Below are 9,675 nucleotides of genomic sequence, written 5' to 3' on the forward strand. Positions count from 1 at the left end.
CGCTGAGACCAAGACCAGTACAAATTGTACTGATTTGGATAATTATCCCAAAAACCGATACCGTTTGGATCAGTTTTTACAAATAAACGTACCGTTTTATATCCGGAATGATCCAACGGGATACAAATTTTCCGTAATTATAAATAGTCTTTTGCCGTATTTTATTTCGTATCAAAATCATTTGTAGATAGTTAATTATATAATTTTCAGAGAAAAGCCCTAATTTCCTAAAACTGTGCTTAAAGAATCAAACAGCAAAACGAAAGCGTTACCGATCTCTGTTTTCAAAGCTTGAGTAACCAAAACGAAGGATTTGAGGTGTTCTATCAGATTCTGAGCTTTGTTTCACTGCAGAAATCAAGGTTATTTTTCTAAAAATTTATTTATTTTCGAATTTATTTTATTAAAAATATGAATTTTTGTTCGGATGATTGTTTGTAATTTGATGATTGCATGTTGTAGAGCTTGTTTTCCTGATGATTTTCATATGTCATACGTCTGATTTGGAGTTCAATAACATGCTCAAAAGTGGGTTTAATTTTCGAATTTCAAAATTAGGGTTTATAACCCGTATGAATGTTCTTAATTGAAATTTGGGGGTTTCTTATTCTGTGATAGATTGATGTTGCGTTATAGTGGGTTGTGTTCTCTGTGAAATTTGCAATCTAGTCGTATAAGTTTCATGAACCAACGAGGTCTGTAGAGAAGGGAGTTGTGCTTTGAAGTTTTCTGATGTTCGCCGGAAACTGGAAAACTTCACGGCCAAATTCCGGCCAACTCAGGGATTGTTAGGATGAATTGATTGCATGGTTGTGTTCCTGATGTTGTGTAGATGTGATCTGGAGGTGTTGGTGGGGTGAGGACGCCGGGAACGTGTTCTCCGGCGAACCCGACTGTTTTCCGGCGATGGGGTGTAAAATTGCAGTTTGGTCCTTAGACTTTTGGGGACGATACAGTTAGGTCCCTGAAGTTTCCAGACTTTGCAAATTTAGGATTCCTGTTTATAAAATGTTTAAAAATCATATTTCCTATTTATTTTTATTATAAAAATTCATTTTTAAATTCTGAAAATTCTAAAAATTATTATTTTAATTCTGAAAATTATTTTTAATTCACAAATAAATCTAAATTAATTAGTTAATTAATTTCAGTTAATTTATAATTGATTAATTGGTCAATTAATTCAAAAATTAATTGATTAATTGATTTAATTAATTATTAATTGATTTTAATTAGTTATTTAATTAGATTTAATTATTTAAAAATGATTTAAAAATTCTGAAAAATAGTTTCGAGCTTTAAAATATTATTCTAAATTATTTCCAAGGCTCGATAATTATTCTAAAATTATTTCGGAGCCAGAATGGGCCAACCGAACCCTGTTTATTAACCCGAAATTGATCCAACGACCCGTTTTAATTCCGAAAAATGTTTTAAAAATCATTTTAAATATCAGAAAGCCTATTTATGACCCGAGACTTCTTTATAAATAATATATCATTGATTACGTGATGTATTATGTGCTATATGTGACTTGTTAATTGACTATCGGTCTATATATTCGGTGTTTACTTGATTATTGCATAACTTTCAATCCGTTAATCGGATTTGGGTAAAACGAAGGGTAGATAGAAGTATGTGTTGAATAGAATTCCATGAGTAAATTATTGATAGATGCTTATGATATGTGAGCAGAAGAGGCAAGACGTAAGAAAGGGAAACAGGTAGTTGAGGAGTAAAACGGTTGTGATTGGAAGCGAGTGCAGTGTAGTAAGCCAATACCAGGCAAGTGTTCTGAACTTTCTCGAGATATTATAGTACTTGATAATCCTGTGATATTGCAAGTGCTTTGAAGCACAGAAACCTAAATCCTGATTTCAGTTATTGTCCTTGTGCCATGAATCATATTCTTTCTAATCCATTGATTATTGTATACCCAAACAAGAACCACAAATCTACGATACTACTTTACAAATACATACAAACTAAATACCAAACACTGAAATGAAATATTATATACTCAACCCATGGTATCTTATACTTTGAAAGATCGAATCCTTGAAACCTTGAAACGTTGATTCCTTTGTTATCCAATTCTTTCATTACCCAGCATCCAAGCTTTTAAATTGCCTTATTGATCCTTACAAGGATTGAAACCCTTTCATTGTTAAACATTTATTGTTTTTAATGATTTCGGTTATTGTTTACTATTGCATATTCTGTTATTATGTTAGAATTGGATTGTTTTTATAAAATTGTGGACCAGATTCGTGGTCAGACCATATAATGGTCAAGTTAGGCCAATGTGTGCCTTGGATCCAGTAGTTAGAGCAATGTTGTGTGCCTTGCTCGGGGTTAGTGCGTGACTGATCAGCAGCCTAACCTTGGTTTTTAAAGTAAAAGTATAATATCCAATTCTAAATTATAATCCATTGTTCACTTGATATCATAAACATATTCACCTGATGATCATTATTCTCAGTTTTGTCATTGTGACTTGCTGAGCTAGTTAGCTCATTCGTGCGATGTTGTTTATTTTCTTTCCAGTTAAAAAGGCACCAGTTGGTAGAGAGGATCCCCAGTCCAGCGCGAGAGCTAGGGGTTCCGGTTGAGAAAGCTGAGCTAGTAGGCTTCTTTTGGAATAATTTAAGTTTGTAAAAGTTTGTAATAATGTTTAATACTCAGTTTGAATTTGAAATAGTTGGGATTTGAACGATTTGTAATATATTAGTGTGTTTGGCTTGTGTGCATACTTTAACCTGTTGCGGTCCGTGGTGGTTGGTAAGTAGGGTCATTGCATATATTATTATTATCTTTATTATTGTTATAAGCAGGTTATAATTAAGGTGTGTGTGTGGACCCCAAACTTCTGACCCGGGTTTGGAGGGCGCCACATCGGATCTACCAATAGGCTAGGCTTTCAACTTTTGATGTACCAGACTATGTATATTTATGAATTTTAATAATGGCAAAGAATATGTAAATTATTCAGAAACCCTTTTTAAGGTGAAATGGTTTATAATTGTAGAATAAAATGACTTGTGTTATTTTGGTAATCATCTCTGAGACTATAACTTGTGGTGTGTGTGTGTATATTATGGGGTCACAGTATGCAGCAGTTGGTTGACTGTTAAGATTAAGTATGGATAAGGGAATTGGAACTCGTGACAACCCGAATCCCCGACCCCGGATTTGGGGGTGTTACATACTCCTACCAGGATTCACCAAAGCTAAACAGGCTCAACCTTTGAAGACTGCAACTAGTGGTTTTGAAGCAAGAGTTGTTACAGGAAAGGAAGTAAGAGATAAATCTGGGTTGGGTAGTTCTGATCAAAGAAGAGTACATAACACTACCAATGATCTAACTTCCTTAAGTGAACCAGGTGTTGGAGCAACTCCTGAAAGATTAAATCGACTTGAATCTGTACAAATGGTTTACCATACCTTCTTGAAAGAGCATATCTTGTTATATTTTATGACAGATAGAAGGGTATACCAAATTAAGCAGAATTCTATACCACTAAAATATTTTGAAGAACTGGAACATGTTCTATTCCTACTTCAAGTGAAAGACAGATTAACAGATAATGCTGCAGGATATTTAAAGTCTCAAATTCAAAGACAGAAGAAGCTTTATTCTGTAAAGTCTGACAGCACATACTGTCCCAAGTATAGAGATCACAAGGGTGATATTGTCGATATGAAACCTAACTCTACTAAGATTATAACTAATTTTCTGGGTTATAAAGCTGTGGAATTCAATCTAGAGTCTGACAAGGCATATCTGATTAGACTATATCAGAAGATAAGAAAAGCTAAGATAAATGATCTTAGAGCAGCTATTTTTCAAACTGGAGAAGATACAGCTTAATTGATAAATGTTAAAAGGAGGATGGTTAATGAACTTGAATATGCTGAGAGATGTTTATTGAAGAACTATCTCAGGACAACTCCTGATATCAAAGAGATCAGAAATTGAAAGTGAAGCCAAGTCAAAGATCTACAACTGCTTAAATTCTGAAGTATATACAGACTGAAGCTGTTATCAGAAGTTAAAGATGGTAAAGCTGAAAAGACTGTAAGTTGTAGTTATCTAGTCAAATTCTCATACATTTGTACTTAATGTTTTTGACATCATCAAATATCTGTTGAACTTGTATATTATGCTAATTTACAAGTTGGGGGAGATTGTTAGATATATTTGATAATGTCACGTGTAATATGATTTGTGTTTAGTTTTCAGATCTTACCTAACAGGACAAATCAATACTTAACTAGAAATCAGCATTTATACTGAAGACATAACTTAAGATATCAGAACTTAAGTTATCAGAACTTAAGTGATCAGAAGATATTTATCAGGAGATAATATCAGGACTTAAGATGACTTTCAGATAAGGCAGGCGGCTGATTGAAAGGAAAGAAGATCGAGACTAAGACAGAAAGAATTATGCATGAAGAAGGAATTCTATGAAGAATAGAATACTTGGAAGAAAAGATAACTAGTTGATATATTTTAGGAAGCAGTATTATATTCCATATCAATTAAAATTTATCTTGTAACTGTGTAGTATATAAACACGGGCATAGAGTTTACACTATAAGTGTTACGATTATCGAAGTTATTATTTTTTATAACTCTAGCAGCTCTCGTGATAATTTGTTCATCACTGAGAGAGGACAGTTCCATATTGTAACAGAATTTATTGTGTTGAATAAAATCTGTTTTCTGTTACTTTAGTTCTTATAATCGATTTGATTATGTTAAACAATGTATTTAACCCTCTTCTACAGTGTGTGTGTGTGACCTAACAGACGATTTTAAGACGTAGATCTCGAAATTAGCTTTCCAACCATTACTCATAATAAACTTTTGAGCGTACGGTTGATTTTATACGATTTTTACAAGTTTGTGCTAATAATAGCATTTTATCACATAAAAATCAATTAAAAATGCACAATCACCAAACTAAATCCGTCTATCATTTTTACAAAGTCTCTAGGACTATTTCGAAGATAACAAAACAAGTCTCATGCCTTTACCTTACTCAGATAATTTTATAAAAATGTGCGAAGGTTAAATAAACCTTATTTAAATCGAATAATTCCCTTAAATCCATAAAATATTAACTGATCACGTAATCACGCATACAGACAAGCAAGCACATATACTGACACATGACAACTCATGTCTGATCATAAAAATTTCCCTTTTTATCATTACTCCTCTTTTCGCGTATCGTATCGGGTCACGTTCTGCCTGACGGCCCGACGCTCAGTGTTTCAATTACGCTTTACAATATCATTATCGACCGACAGGTCACTAGAACGCAATACTTCACTTAAACATTCATTTCACATAATAACACATATTTCATATTTTAAATACTTTAACCCCTTGTTGGGACGGGTTCCGTTCTACCTGAAGGCCCGACAACACAGCTTAATTCCTAAGCTGACTCTTTAAATTGGAACGCGTCTATCTACGCTCCCAGATACTAATATATAATAAAGACAATTAATCATCACTTAATCACATATTTTATAATCACATCACATAAATCATACTTTATTGACTTAATTACATCGCCAAATTCTCAGTTGTCACAATCTACCCTCCTTAAAGGATTCTGTCCCCAGAATCTATTCTAGGAAAATAGATGGGGATACTTTTCTTGCATTTCACTTTCTAATTCCCAAGTTGATTCTTCCACTAATGGATTTCTCCACAATACTATGACTAGAGGTACAACTTTATTTCTAAGTGTCCTCTCTTTTCGGTCTAAGATTCGAACTAGTTGTTCCATGTAAGACAAATATGGTTGAATTTTCACTAGTTCCAATTTAATCACATGGCTCGCATCAGCATTACACTTCTTTAGAAGAGATACATGAAATACATTATGTAGATGTTGTATTTGCGGAGGTAGCGCCAATTCATATGCCACTTTTCCAATTCGTCACAATACCTCGAATGGTCTAATATACCTAGGACTCAACTTCTCTTTCTTTCCGAATCCGGTTATACCTTTCCAAGGAGATATTTTTAACAAGACTTTGTCTCCAGGTTCGAATTGCACATCTTTTCGTTCTCGATTTGCATACTTCGTTTGTCGATCTTGAGCGGAAATTAATCTTTTTTGAATCAATTCCACCTTTTCCTTCATTTGTTGAACTAGCTCTGGGCCAATTAATTTGCGCTCACCAACTTCGTCCCAATACATAGGGGATCTATATTTTCTTCCATATAACGCTTCATAAGGAGGCATGCCAATACTCGCGTGATAACTGTTGTTGTAAGAAAACTCAATTAACGGCAAATGTTCATCCCAATTTCCTTTGAAATCTATTGCACAAGTTCGTAACAGATCCTCAATTGTCTGAATTGTCCTTTCACTTTGTCCGTCTGCTTGCGGATGATATGCCGTACTCATTTTCAGCTTAGTTCCCAAATGATCATGGAATTGTCTCCAAAATCTCAAGTTAAACCTTGGATCTCTATCAGATACGATAGATATAGGAACTCCGTGACGCATCACAATCTCATCCAAATACAATTTGACCAACTTTTCCAATGAAAACCTTTAATTTATTGGCAAGAAGTGTGTTGACTTCGTCAATCGATCGATTACCACCCAAATCGCATCATAGTTAGACTTGGTTTTAGGTGATCCTACCATGAAATCCATCGCGATATGTTCCCATTTCCATTCTGGTATGTCCAGTGGTTGAAGCAATCCGCTTGGCCTTTGATGTTCTACTTTTACTCTTTGACACGTATAACACTTTCTTATCCATTCCGCAATTTCCTTTTTCATGTTTGGCCACCAATAACTCTCTTTTAAATCCTGGTACATTTTCGTATTTCCAGGGTGAATTGAAAATCTCAAGTTATGCGCTTCTTGCAAAATCTCGTGGTTTAGCTCTACAACATTAGGTATCCAAATACGTGAATTAACACGATATATTCCTTTTTCATCTTTTCGAGCTTTGACTTCTTCTCCGGATAACTTATCCTTTTCGCGATTCATCACTTGCTCTTGAAAACATCGTATCTTTTCCAAAATTTCGGGTTGAAATGACATCGCATATATAGCTTCATCTCCAATTTCTGAAGTCTGCACTTCTATTTCGATCTTTTCGAAATCCTTGATCAAATCTTCCGATGACGTTAAAATATTCAACCTTTCCTTGCAACTTAGAGCGTCTGCTACCACATTTGCCTTTCCAGGATGATAGTTTATCGCACAATCATAATCTTTGATCAACTCTAACCATCTTCTTTGTCTCATATTCAAATCCTTTTGGGTGAAAATATACTTTAAACTCTTATGATCTGTATAAATCTCACACTTTTCCCCGTATAAATAATGTCTCCAAATCTTAAGGGCAAACACAATTGCTGCCAATTCTAAATTATGTGTGGGATACTTTTGCTCGTGCGGCTTGAGTTGCCTTGACGCATATGCTATTACCTTCCCATGTTGCATTAGTACACATCCTAGTCCTTTATACGAAGCATCACTGAATATCACAAATTCTCCTTTTTCATCAGGTAATACCAACACTGGGGCAGTTACCGGTCTCTTCTTTAACTCTTGAAAGCTTTCCTCGCACTTTTCCGTCCACACAAACTTCTCGTTCTTTCTTGTCATCTTTGTTAATGGGACAACAATCTTAGAGAAATCTTGCACAAACCTTATGTAGTATCCGGCTAATCCCAAAAAACTTCTAACTTTCGTAGGAGTCTTGGGTCTTTCCCAATTCATTACAGCTTCTATCTTGGCTAGGTCTACTTTGATTCCCTCTTTATTAACTACATGACCAAGAAATTGCACTTCCTTTAGCCAAAATTCACATTTCGAAAACTTAGCGTACAACATATCTTTCCTCAGAATTTCCAAGGAAATCCTCAAATTCTCCTTATGATCTTCTTCCGTCTTGGAATAAATCAGTATATCGTCGATAAAAACTATAACGAACTTGTCTAGGTATTGCTTGAACACTCTGTTCATAAGATGCATAAATGCGGCTGGCGCGTTCGTCAAACCAAACGCCATTACCAAAAACTCGTAGTGTCCATATCTCGTTCGAAACGCTGTCTTGGGTATATCTTCCGCTTTAATCTTTAATTGATGATACCCATATCTTAAATCAATCTTGGAGAAACACGAAGCTCCTTTTAACTGATCAAACAAGTCATCGATTCGCGGTAGAGGGTACTTATTCTTAATCGTCAACTTATTCAATTCACGATAATCAATGCACAACCTCATACTTCCATCCTTTTTCTTAACAAATAATACTGGTGCACCCCACGGGGATACAATCGGCCGAATTACCCATTTATCCAATAATTCTTGCAACTGTGCTACCAATTCCTTCATCATGACTGGCGCCATACGATAGGGAGCTTTCGATAATGGTTCCGTTCCAGGAGCCAAATCAATCGTAAACTCGATATTTCTATCTGGAGGTAGTCCAGACAATTCATCAGGAAATACATCAGGAAAATCTCTTACTATTGGAATATCTTCAATCCTTACGGATTCTTTTTCCACATCTTTAACATGAGCTAAATAAACTTCGCATCCTTGACGTAATAATCTTCTCGTCTCGATAGCTGTTAGAATCTTCTTATCTTGCCTCTTCCCTTTGAATATCATTTCCTCACCATCCTTGGTTCTTAACTTCACCTTCTTACTTTTACACTATATTTGCGCCTCATGGTTTGACAACCAATCCATTCCTAGTATAACCTCAAATTCTCCTAACTTAAAAGGAATTAAGTCAGCAGAAAAGTGCCGACCTTCTATAACCACATCACAATCGGGACAAACCTTATTAATAATAACCTTCTCTTGATTTGCTACCTCTATAATCAAATTAGGTTCCAGAGGGTATGCGACACAATTTAACTTATCAAGAATACTTTCAGAAATAAAAGATCTAGTTGCTCCAGAATCCATCAATACTTTTACTTCTACTGAGTTTATAACGAGCATACCTGCCACCACGTCCACATCTTGCACCGCATCTTTCATTGTCATATTAAAGGTCCTAGCTCTGGGTTGAGCTGACGGTGTTGGGAGAGACGGTGGTCCAGCAATCCTAAGAACATTGGCCTTCTAAACAGGCTCCTTGCAGTTTCTGGCCATATGGCCCACCTTTCCACATTTGAAACAAGCCAAGTCAGGTTTCCTTGCTCCATTTGGACACTCTGAAGAATAATGCCCTTTCTGGTTGCACTTGAAACAGTTTACGTCCAACTTATTACACCTTCCCGGGTGTCTCTTCCCACAAACCTTGCATTCTTGAAACTGGGGTCTGTTATCCTTTCCCGGTTGTCCTACTTTCTGGAAACGGTTCTTCTGGGCTCCGTTACCGGTTTAAACTTCTGAAACTTTTGGTGCTGACCTCCACCATTCCTTCCAAACTTTCCTCTAAACTTTGAACTTCCTTGCTCTTGCTCCGAGTTGTCAAACTTTCTTTTCCTTCCTTCATTTTCTCTCTTCGTAGCTTCACGCTCTCCTTCTACTATCATTGCCTTCTATACCAAGGCAGCATAATTCTTGATCTCCAATCATGCCACTTGACTTCTAATCCATGGCTTAAGTCCCTATTGGAACCTCTTAGCCTTCTTTGCCTCCTTATTTACGTACTCAGGTACAAATC

The sequence above is a fragment of the Apium graveolens genome, chromosome 8 (assembly GCF_009905375.1).
Source record: "Apium graveolens cultivar Ventura chromosome 8, ASM990537v1, whole genome shotgun sequence".
In the NCBI taxonomy this organism is placed as follows: domain Eukaryota; kingdom Viridiplantae; phylum Streptophyta; class Magnoliopsida; order Apiales; family Apiaceae; genus Apium; species Apium graveolens.